Source organism: Herpailurus yagouaroundi, unplaced genomic scaffold (genome assembly GCF_014898765.1).
Source record: "Herpailurus yagouaroundi ecotype Mexico unplaced genomic scaffold, PumYag 246, whole genome shotgun sequence".
Taxonomy (NCBI): Eukaryota; Metazoa; Chordata; class Mammalia; order Carnivora; family Felidae; genus Herpailurus; species Herpailurus yagouaroundi.
The window spans coordinates 11,850,507-11,862,019 of NW_024412463.1; the positions used below are offsets into that span (position 1 = coordinate 11,850,507).

Genomic DNA, 11,513 nt, shown 5'->3' on the forward strand with positions numbered 1-11,513 from the left:
GATAAAGGAGGGCCGGCATCCGGCCCTCAGCACGTGGCTGAATGTTTCTCTGAACACCTTAGGGCTAAAGTTTACTATTTCCAACAAGCAAATATGAATGTTACATGCTACCAGTTCCTTCACATAAGATGCCATCTGACTTGAAACCTATTAAGTGAAAAGGAGCTGCTGACATTTAACGCTACTTATACTTTACCTGCCGGAACACTGAAAGCTTGGACGCTTTTTCTGGAGGTCCAAACACCTGGCAGATGGAATCGCCTGGTCCAAGTAAACCACTAGGCCTCAGACACTGCTGTTGTCAGTCAGGGTTCACAAGTAACAATGAAGATTATCTCGAGACTATTCGCATGGAGTAAGCTCCTAAAAGAAAATAAAAAAATAATTCGTAGGTGTAAGTAACTGGAACTAAAACCACGTTAAAAAAAAAAAAAAACATCAACTTTCCAAGTAATCTGATTTGCCTGTATGTTACCACGTGACCCACAAAGCCATCCAGGGAGTCAAAAAAAGAAAAAGAAGAAAAGAAAAAACACAATCCTGTTCCTCAAGGACTTTTAACGAAGGGAAGACACGGTGACCACGCTCTGGATGGTGACCAGGCCAGCCCTGGAGCAGGAGCGGGTCCTGGCTGGCGCAGCGGGGAGGCTGGGAGGGAGCTGCAGGGAGAGTGCAGAGAGGTAGCAAAATCGGCTGCTTTCCAATCACGACCTCACTTCTGAGACGGACCCAGCTCCATAAAACCACACAGAGAGAGAACCAGGGAACGTGAAAAGGCTGCACCAAACCGCATACGAACACAAGTACTTAAAAAATCTTAATGCTGTAGCCATGCCATCCTTTTAAAGGCCCAAGAAAAACTCTGAAGACCGTTATTTACAGTTACTTCCCGTGGTCCACGTGCGCGTGGCACAGTGCACCCAGCCCTCCCCCGTATTCTCCCGCACCCAGTTAGACGCACACTGAACAGGCCCCTGTTCCCGGGCCAATCCTAGCTGATCTTTTCACACACTTCACACTCCACCCCGAGGGCGCCCCCTGCCAGCTGAACCCTCACCTCCAGCAGCCCTCCGGTAAACTGCGGTTTCCTTAGTGACCCCTGAACAAAGGCCAACATTCTGACGCTCCTCCTTTTAAAGAGACAGTGACCCCTCCACTCCGAGGAGGAGCGGAATCCAACCTCCTGGCCACCGAATCTCTCAAATGTGGTAAATGCATCTCAAATTGAGGCTTCAACACTTCAGACGCTTTGCTTCTCAGAAGAAACTATTATCTTGACTTTATGTTTATCTTTGCAATATTACTTTTGTGATAATTTTCTCAGCCCAGAAATTCTACTATAAAATCGCACCCGGTGAAAAGCAGAGAAACCGTGTTGAACTTGGACATGGGGTGTAATGGAGAGAGTCCACTGCCCAGGAACCCGCAGCCCCGCCGGCTGCCATGGCTGTCCCCACCAAGGGGGGTGGGGGGGGAGGAAGGCGGGCGCCCCTGCCACCCGGAGACTGAGATGGCGATGGCGGGAAGTCACCGTTCTCCATCTCAGCGTGGTGCCCTCCTTGGCTGCCTGGCCTAAGTCCTCCCCGCTCAAGGCTTCCCGGCGGCTCTAAGAGCCCCTTCATGCTCTTCAAAGCTGAGGGCCCCAAAAAGATTCTGTTTCCAACAGGCAAATGGAGAAAGTTTCCGGTTACTATAACTGGCAGCTCCCGCCCTGCACAGCCCGGGGCGGGCCCTGCAAGAGGGCGGAGCGCAGGCACCTGCTGGGGTGGGGGAAGTGCACCTGTCTGCACGGACCTGCTTCCCTACAACACAGAAGCCAGGGTGGCCTTAAGGCCAGTCCCCGGCTCCTCAAACGGCTTTACTTACCGGGGAACACCGGGCTCGTGCCAGCAGACAGAGGCTTTTCGAGACTGTCATTTGCACTTGAAACCTCAAATTTTATCACCAGTGGCGAATAGTGGCAGTTGCTTTCCCCGAGACTCCCATCTTTCACCTGAGAAAACGCCCCCTGAATGCGGAGCCGGTCGGTTCTCTCAGGGACCAGGGCCATTCCGGAGGCTGCCGGGGGCCCTCCGGGGGACTCGCCATTTCACCGCAGGGGACGTTCGAAGGCTGGGACACCGCAGTGGTGAGGTCCCATCAGGTCCCCAGGCCTCGCCGCCGGCCCCGGGGACGCGGGCACAACGCCGGGAGGAGCCCTGCACGCCCTGCATGTGTGCAAAGCAACAGTCTTGCACTTGGGTATCAGAAGGGCCCAGGCATTTCCTCCCACAAAACTGCTCTAAACCTGCTAAATTCTCCCTTCAGAATCTCCAACAACTTTTCAAAATGTTAGGCTGACAGTTGTGACTTTTTTTTTTTTAGTGTTTATTTTTGAGAGACAGAGAGAGAGAAAGAGGGCGAGCGAGTGCATGAGCAGGCGAGGGGCAGAGAAAGAGAATCCCAAGTAGGCTCTGAGCTGTCAGCACAGACCCTGACGCCTGGCTCGAACCCAAGAACTGTGAGATCATGATCTGAGCCGCAGTTGGATGCTTAACTGACTGAGCCACCCAGGCGCCCCTAAAAATTTTCTTAAATTATTTTTTAAAATGCTTTTTTTTGAGACAAGGTGCACACGCGAGAGCAGGGGAATGGGGGAGGAAGAGGGGCAGAGAGAAAGGGAGACCGAGGATCCGAAGCGTGCTCTGCGAGAATCAAACTGTGAGATCATGGTCTGAGCTGCAGTTGGACGTTAACAGACTGGGACACCCAGGTGGCCCTCTTTTTTAAAAAACACAACACAACAAACATCCACCCAAAACAGCCGTGGGTGCCAGTGCTGCAGGACATTCGACCTGGTAAACGCGAGGGCTCCGCGTCTAGGACGCGCGCTCACGGAAGGGACTAGGATGCGCCTGTGGACAGACGGGTCTCCGGTCCTACCAACCTACAAGACTGCCTTCCCGAAGACGCTATGCCGAGAACCACAGTGCAGTTCCTGTCTTCACAGCATGACGACTGTGAGGAAACAGCCAGCGCTGCGTCTCAAAAAGATCACACGAAGCGTGTGCCTGCCACGCCGCCACGCACCTGGTGGCAAACCTCCAACCCTTGAAACAATATTCAAAACAAGTGATGTCAATTTTGAAAAAAAAACCTGCCAGCCAGAAATTACAGCCAACGTTGCAACACAGCCTCACTGTTTTGACTCATTAACCGAAAATTTAAAATTCTGCCAGGCCGGGCTCAAGCTCACGTTCATGCTTTGTATGAAGGGGTTTCCCTCCTCACAACCGCCCCTTTGTGGCTCACGATAAAGGGCTGAGAAGGTGCTAGGTTCCTCCAACTACTAAAAAGGAAAGAGATCCCAACTAAAGACTCTTTCCTGACACGACGGCCCCCGGCGAGCACACAGGTCTGAGCACCGTCCTGGCCGCCAGCAGCGGGCTCTGCCAGTGCTCCCTCCGCTCGCCAACCCTGGGGTCTGCGGCAGCAAACGCCACTCCTGCCTTCTGACCCCGGCCCACAAAGGAAACTAAGCAATCCAATTTTTGTTTATCTGAACATCTACACAGAACCTGACTTGACGGCGTTAACTGCTTTTAAGTCTTTTACAGCCTATTCGAAGTTCTGCTGCTACCAAAACCCATGGTGGTTATTAAAACTATCTTGATGAGGGGGGGGGGTCTGGGTGGCTCAGTCGGTGGAGCAGCTCAGGTCATGGTCTCGTGGTTCGTAAGTTTGAGCCCGGCATCCGGCTCTCTGCTGTCAGTGTGGAGCCCGTTTTGGATCCTCTGTCTCCCCCCCTCCCCCCCCCCCATCTCCCCTTATAATGCGCTCGTTCGCGAAGACAAAAAATAAAAAACATTAAAAAAAAAAATTATCCTGATGAAACGAAGGTGTCCGCAACACAGCCCAGATGTGTATATAGACATCTAGAAATGACCCTGCTTAAAATTTCTTAGTGCTGCTTTTACACGTGTGGAGACAAAAAGCAAAAGCCGCTGCTTGAAAGCACCTTGGGGACTGAGGCCCGGCCAGGCTCTGCCATCCAGCTGGGCTTCCAGGTCATTGTGGGCATGCAACGGGCACAGGTTTCCCTCTACCCAGTTTCTGTTGCGGAACACAGGCTTGTGACCTTGGTGGACAACTCCACGTGGGTGTCAGCAGCCAGAGCAGCCACGTTACATCTGCCAAGGTTAAGGAGAAGGAGACGAGGCTTTCACTCTTCTCTGCCTAATGCCACGGGCCACTACCTTCAATGGGCTTCGGCCGTGGTCTGCGTTGTACACACCCCTGAAAATTCATTTTGAAACCCAGTGCTAAGGTGATGGCACTCCTAGAAGATGGGAGGTGCTTAGGTCATAAGGTCAGAACCCTCATGAATAGGATCAGTGCCCTTAAAAAGAGCCCCCTCCCCCACCCCAGCTCTCTTGCCCCCTGCAGCCCTGAAGACCCCTTACCAGCACCTGACCATGCCAGCTAACACCCTGATCTTGGGCCTCCAGATCTGTGAGAAGCAAAGGTGTTTTGTATAAGCCCCCTGGTCTACGGTCTTTTGTTAAAGCAGCCCAAGCAGACTGAGCCAGCCCCCCTCTGGTCTCTCTGAACAAAAACATGCTTTCAAACACTGCAAGGGACCGTTGGAATCGTACATCCTGGGGGACTGGTGCTCTTAACACAAGGCCACCGCCTGGCTCTTAGTGACCCTCTGAACAATAATACAGGTTCTTGCACTCATTAGAAAATCTGTCATGGGGGCGCCTGGGTGGCTCAGTCAGTTAAGCGTCCAACTTCAGCTCAGGTCACGATCTCACGGTTCATGAGTTCCAGCCCCGTGTCGGGCTTGCTGCTGTCGGCGCAGAGCCTGCCTCAGATCCTTTGTCCCCACCTCTCTCTGTCCCTCACCTGCTCGCGTTCTCTCTCTCAAAAACAAACATTAAAAAAATAAAAGTAAAAAGTGTCATACGGGACAAGCTTGGCTGCTGCTAAATCCCCAACGATGACGCTGGGACGGGTTCCCAGACAGGAGAGTCCCCTCTCCTTCCTTCCCCAACAGAGAGAGGGAGAGGTGTGCGTGTGTGTGCAGAGAGGACAGGCACCGTAAGTCACTTCCCTGGGCAGTATGATGTTCAAGTGCCAGCCACCCCTGCTAGGCGCTTTGGGAGCTGTGTCCCCTGAAGAGTCTCTAGGTCTTGTAGCTATTAGTTAAGAACCCTGACCCTCTAGGGAGGACCCCGACCCTACCGGCCACCCTATTGATTTTATATCCACAGTGGTCTGTCTAGGCCCCATCTGCACCTGTGGCTGGCTGGCACTCCCTTCCAGCACCAGTGAGTGGGGGCACCACTGCAGGACCCCACGGCATTGTCGTTTCCTGGGGTCATGCCGCAGGAGACCTGCATCATTCCACAGCCAACACAGGCCACCCTCACCCCTATTTTCGCTGCAGCAGGAATTAAGGATCTAGTGAAAGGCAGCGTGTATCGAAAGGCTGTCTTACAGTCAATGTGAAGTGCCACTTCCACGCAGACGTGGCAGTCAGGCCACGTGACCTAAGGCCCAAAGAAGTCTCAGAGCCCCTCCCACCCAGCAGGCACCCAGGCCACGCTCTGGGCCTCTCACTTCATTTCAGGTGGTCTACTTGGGAGAGACATGTGCACTGGGAGGACAAACCAGCTTTATCCCAAGTTCTTCCCGAAAAGCAAACACACGGCTGAGCCAATAAAAATTCAAAGACATCGTCTAACTTCCTAAAAGTAACCCATTTTCCCAGATGTGAGCATTTAAAGACAACTATTTTGTAAAATTCTTATTTCTTAACAACAAAGCACCTCTAATCATTATTGAAAGCAGAAGTTCTCAAGAAATGTGGTCCTCAGGCCCTTCAGGGGGTCCCCGAGGTCAACTCATCTCCGCAACCACAAAGGCTATCACATGCCTCTCCCACTGGCCACTTGGGAGCGGGTGGTAAAGCCTTCTGGAAGCTAAATGATGTACCGGAGTCTGCATGCAGAAGCAGATGTGAGGATCCAGCTGCTGTCAGTTAAGCCAGAAGTTAAAAAAGTAAATGACCTCTGTCATTGTTTCTTAGAAAACAGTTTTCATACGACGTTATTCACGTTGACACGCGTGAGGCTGTATGTTCAAAAATGAATGAACTGAGATGTCCTGTAAACGTCAAGTACAGTAAATACCAACAGACACACGTAAATCAAGACTCCGTGATGCCCTCAGTAAATTCAGGCGTCTAAATGTGTCTTGAGCTGAGGTGTAGAGAGCAGGCTTTAAGGTAACTTGACGGGACTGCTCCTGACGGGCCAGAAGCAGGCGGTGCCCTGTCCCTCCCAGTCAGCAAGGCCAGGCAGGCAGCAGCGGCGCTCAGTATCCGCCTCTTCTACACCTTCCGTCCCGCCCTCAAGTGATCGCTGGGAAGGCGCTTCTTTCCAGGTACGAAATGGTTGACTCACACAGAGGCTGCCACCCGACCTCAGAGAGAATAGAGTTTGGAGAAGACACGAAGGACTTCCCTCCCGAGCACCTGCCTGGTGAGTGGTGCTGTCGGGACCGCAGGCCACAAACTGGCCAAGAGGCGACGGCTAACGGTGGAGACCTAAGGTCAAGAAGCCACCACGTTTCAACTGGAGTCTTCTTTTCTCTCTCTGACATGAGCCGAAGCCAATGTCCAGTTTTGTACTGGGGGCAAGTGGGAGAGGTCCTGGCTTAAACAAAGAAATTACAGGACCACAGGATCTTCCCTGTCAATTTTTAAAGCCTCATGTAGTGCCAAGCCTGACAGGTAAGCCGGTACATAACGCACGCAACTTCAGACTGTTGCTGCTGTATGTGTGAGCAGTGCAGGAACGGGATGTCTTACAACTAAAAAACGTGCTGTGAAGAGGCAGACTGTGTAATCACAGTCTAACATCCACACCTAGTGTCCACCTAGCCCCGCTGTCTCCATGGGGCGCTAGGGCATCTTGTGGGGGGGGGGCCCTCTTTACGCAGGCTCAGCATTCCCAGTCCTGACCGAGGCAGTCGGCCCTCCCCTCCTCCACGTAGAAGTGGGGGTAGTTCTTCTCCCAAGCAGGCTGGGCTCGGGAGGCTCAAGGCGCAGCTCGACAGCGCATTACAAGAACACGGGCTTCGGCCCCAGGGGCAAACCTAACAGGTACCGACATGCTGAATGTGCACTTCCCTTTGGGCTGTGCTTGCCCGTCTGGGAACTGTGGACGACCGTGACCTCCCAATTTCCTAAAAGGATCCGTGAAACTACACTGTGTAAGTGACAGCGCCCGCACACAGGAAGCAAGCAGCAAGCGGTAGGGGCCACCTATTAAAACGATGATGTCCGTATTGGTGAGCGTTTGCGAAAGCAGGCCCCTAGGAGAATCTACTTGATAAATATTCACCAAGATGCCCTCCTGTACTCCGCACCGGGACAGAGCAGGCAACATTCCTGCTCCCATGGTCCAGGGGGACATGCCTCACTTGGACCCAGCTGAGACAGCTGGGAAAGGGCAGGTGCATGTAGAAGGGCCCTCCCAGCCACACTTTTTTTTTTTTTTTTAAAAAACAAAGGGACACAAATCCATCTCCACCATCAGGACACTGATTTTGGGAGGGGGGAAAATCAAGAAACGTCCACATAATGGAATTCTTTAAGACTGCAATTAAAGGACAACAAACCACATGGCCACTGCCATGGAGAGTGGGTCCCACACGAGTGAAGAGCACGGTGGCCACGTCCCATAAACACATCCTGCCACACCCACCCGTGTCCAGAAACTGGGCAACAGCTGTAATGCAGGTTCTGAAGGGCTTCTGGTGTTCTTGCCTTTTTTTTTTTTTTTTTTAATTATTATCTTAATTTTCTAGGCATTTGTAACTCAACACACAGCAAATCTGTCTTTGTATTTGGGAGGGGGAATCTCATTTACTTTCTCATAAAGATGTGGTAAACGCCATTTAAATGTCTGTATCAGAGTCTGTGAAACAAAAACCATAGCACCTGACTCTGCCACCTGAAGAAAGAAATATTGCACTAGGTAATCACCACCTACTGATTAAGCATATTTTAGTCACAGCTACAAGAATCCTTATCAAATACATACAATCACCTACTCAATCTCAAGTAACAACTTACCCTCAAAATTAGTACTCAAAAAATAAAATGAGGTCTGAACAAGAGAAAGTATTCTCCAGAACCGTGAGCACTCACGCCAAGTGAGCTCAATTTGACCCTTCTTTCCCAATTCGTGCGTTTTCATCAACTGTTAACCACGGAGCCTTTGTAATGGAATCAGCACAAATCATTTGATACTAACTACACAGATAATATGAGGCACCCATTCTAAGGGACCACACCACATAAATAAGAAAATACACAAAAGAGAAACTCCATTTAGGAGAAACCTTCTTAATGGACTTCCTGAGTCCACCAGACATGTGAGAATCAGGCCTCTATGAGACACAGCGCCACACTGCAGGGACCCAAGGACAACAGTGAGCTGGCTTAACCCGTAAATACGTTCAATCTTTGCTCTGCAAGAGCCGAATGGAAATCCCTGGTGTCATCAGACAGGTGTATGAAGATGAAGCATATTGTGCTAACAGAAATATAAAACAATCAGAACCCTGAACACCTCACAAACACGTAGCAAAACAGGGGCGCCTGGGTGGCGCGGTCGGTTAAGCGTCCGACTTCAGCCAGGTCACGATCTCGCGGTCCGTGAGTTCGAGCCCCGCGTCAGGCTCTGGGCTGATGGCTCGGAGCCTGGAGCCTGTTTCCGATTCTGTGTCTCCCTCTCTCTCTGTCCTTCCCCTGTTCATGCTCTGTCTCTCTCTGTCCCAAAAATAAATAAACGTTGAAAAAAAAATTAAAAAAAAAAAAATCAAACACGTAGCAAAACAAAAAAGAAACCAGTCCCTGAGCTGCCTGAGGACGGACTCCTTGAGAGTCAGACACCCTATGGCAGTACAAAGACTTACAGGGTCAACAGCAGGACCTGAAAACTCCGCCGCCAAAAGCAAGCAGAAAGTGGGAATGGAAGTCTCCACTCCAAGCCCCCCACACAAAGCCCAGCAGAAGCACTGAGCGAGTGGCCCACCTCCAGGCCCCCCCCAGCGACACCTCTCCTCAATGAGCCATTGTGATGCTCACACAGGCACACAAGCTGTGAGCATCACTGTTGGACAGGACAGACAGTGGTAACCATGGGCGGCAGCAGCAGCAGCCGGGAAAGGGGAGCCACCTGTTATCACACAACTTTTTATTTGTGCCCTTCCCTCGGATCAGTACACAACCGTGCTTGAAATAACCTGAATTTAACCCCATAGTAACAAGGGACAGTTCCTGCTGGAAAATCAGAAATAAAGACACGCACTATTCCTGAAGTCATGGCTCAAGCCCCCAAGAACACCGGCAAGGAGGAGGAGAAGAGGCCTCGAACGTGCGTTTGGCGGAAGTTTCACAGCAGGCCTCGGGCTGGGTCTCCCCAGGTGACACTTCTGAGATGCCTGGGCTGTGTTTCTAACGGGAACCCAGGGGACCGGTCCCAGAGACGTGTGCGTGTGTACACGCACCAACACAGGTGCCACTAAGGGCTGGCCAGCGAAGGGGCTGGCGTGTCCTCACAAGCCCCACCGCACTGGTCTCCGAGGCCGGGGAGGCCTTTCTGTGAGCTGCTACAGCCAGGCTGCGCGGCACCCAGGAGGCAGCAAATACTTGCTGAGCAAACGGAGGAATCACTCTACGGGTCGCTGACGCCACTTCCTTAAAATGCCTGGCTAAAGCACCCTTCTTGGGACCACCCTCCAGCCAGGGCCTGTGTGGCTCCGGGGGAACCACGGAACACGTGCCTGGGGTGGGCCCCTTAGAAACAGGCTCCGTGGGGCGCCTGGGTGGCGCAGTCGGTTAAGCGTCCGACTTCGCCCGGTTCCGATCTCCCGGTCCGGGAGTTCGAGCCCCGCGTCGGGCTCTGGGCTGATGGCTCAGAGCCTGAAGCCTGTTTCCGATTCTGTGTCTCCCTCTCTCTCTGCCCCTCCCCCATTCATGCTCTGTCTCTCTCTGTCCCAAAAATAAATAAACGTTGAAAAAAAAAAAAAAAGAAACAGGCTCCGAGGTCTGGGCTTGGAGGTCGTTCCTCCCTCGCACCTCAGTGCCCTCCCTGCAGGTCAGAACGGGCACGGAATGCTCAGATCTCATTCACTGCAAATGACACAGGTACCATTCTCTATGGCCAAGGGACGAATGAAGCTCAGCTCACGCTGCTGGGACCTATGGCGCCGATTCTAGGCTCACTGATGGAGGCGCTGGATTCAAAGCGGAAAACGGGCCCTGAGCTCCACTGTGTCACAAGCACCGCGCAGGAGGCAAAAGCGGCCTTTAAGGTCCTCTGCGAACGCACCTCAGGGTCGGGGAAGCAGAGTGCCGGCTCACAGTGGACCCCGCTCGGGCTGTTTACCTGCCACAACTCATTTTAACAACTGCTTGTGTGCCTGTTCCCGCCTCCAGGGGACAGAAGCACGGGGAAGGGACTCGTGCAGCCTCAGAGCGGGCTTCTAAGTGGGCTGTCAGCGGTGCAGCAGGGCGGGAAGCAGGAGAAAACAAATGGGGCCCCCAGTGCCAAAGGTGGGGGAGACAGAAAGAGGACGACTGCAGGGGCACGCCTCCCCTGGAAGGTGAAAGCTGGCCGGGAGAGTAAAATGGGACACAAACGTGGCCAGTATACACCAAGATGACAAAGTAACTGCACGGAAAACTAAAAATCAGTATTTTATGATGGGACGAATACTCTTTTTCAGCGAAACCGACTTTCCGAAAGCCTCCTCTGCTTCCTGGAGCACCAAAGACCACACACCTGTCCCATTACCCCTCCTGAGAGCAGGTGGAGACACCAAACTCCTCCGGTTAAACGGAAGTGAACACCGGGAACCGTACCCACACTCCAAGAAAGGATCCCGGAACGAAACTTCACGTCCGTGAAGGACGTCCGGACGAGCGAACCGGGGTAGAGAGCAGAACTCACTGCAGCCAGGGGCACTTTGGGCAAACAAGTCACTCGTACGCGGACGCCCGCTGGACTTGGAACTTCCAGGGAAGAGCGGCGCCCCCTGCCCTCGGACTAGCCGGCCTCCCGCCCTGCTGACTTGGGTCAACGGACAGTACTATGGTGCCGTCCCCTCCGGTCCGTTCAAATCGGGACCAGGCCCCCGAGCAAACACCCTCCTCCGGCGGACCCAGCCCCAGGCAGGCGCCCACGCGCGGCGGGGGCCTCGGAGTGGCCTCGGGAGGTGACCCCGCTCCGTGGGCCCCCTCCCCCCCCCGCGACCCCCTCTCCGTGGGCCCCCTGCCCCCCTCCCCCTCCACTGTCCCCCGTCTCCGCTCCCTCTCCCGCACCTCGCCTCCCCTCTCCCCCCTCAGCCGCCCCCTCCTCCCCTCCCTCCCGCCATCCCCGCGGCGGCCGCCATCTTCTCTCCTCGGCGGGAGCGCAGCGAGGGCCGGCGCGGCCGCCGCGGCTGTCGGAGGGCCG

General features: G+C 53.5%; 1 protein-coding gene across 4 annotated transcripts in view; it reads right to left on the minus strand.

The window, feature by feature from the left end:
- The window catches only part of DIDO1 (death inducer-obliterator 1), a 56,030-nt gene that overhangs the window by 33,327 nt on the left and 11,190 nt on the right, over positions 1–11,513 (minus strand). For 3 of the 4 annotated variants that reach the window (XM_040459864.1, XM_040459863.1, XM_040459866.1), the window contains exon 2: positions 197–363. The gene's annotated coding sequence lies outside the window, so the exon portion shown is untranslated. Of the gene's footprint in view, positions 1–196; positions 364–961; positions 1,038–11,513 lie in introns of those variants that run through there. The other variant, XM_040459867.1, reaches the window with a different exon arrangement.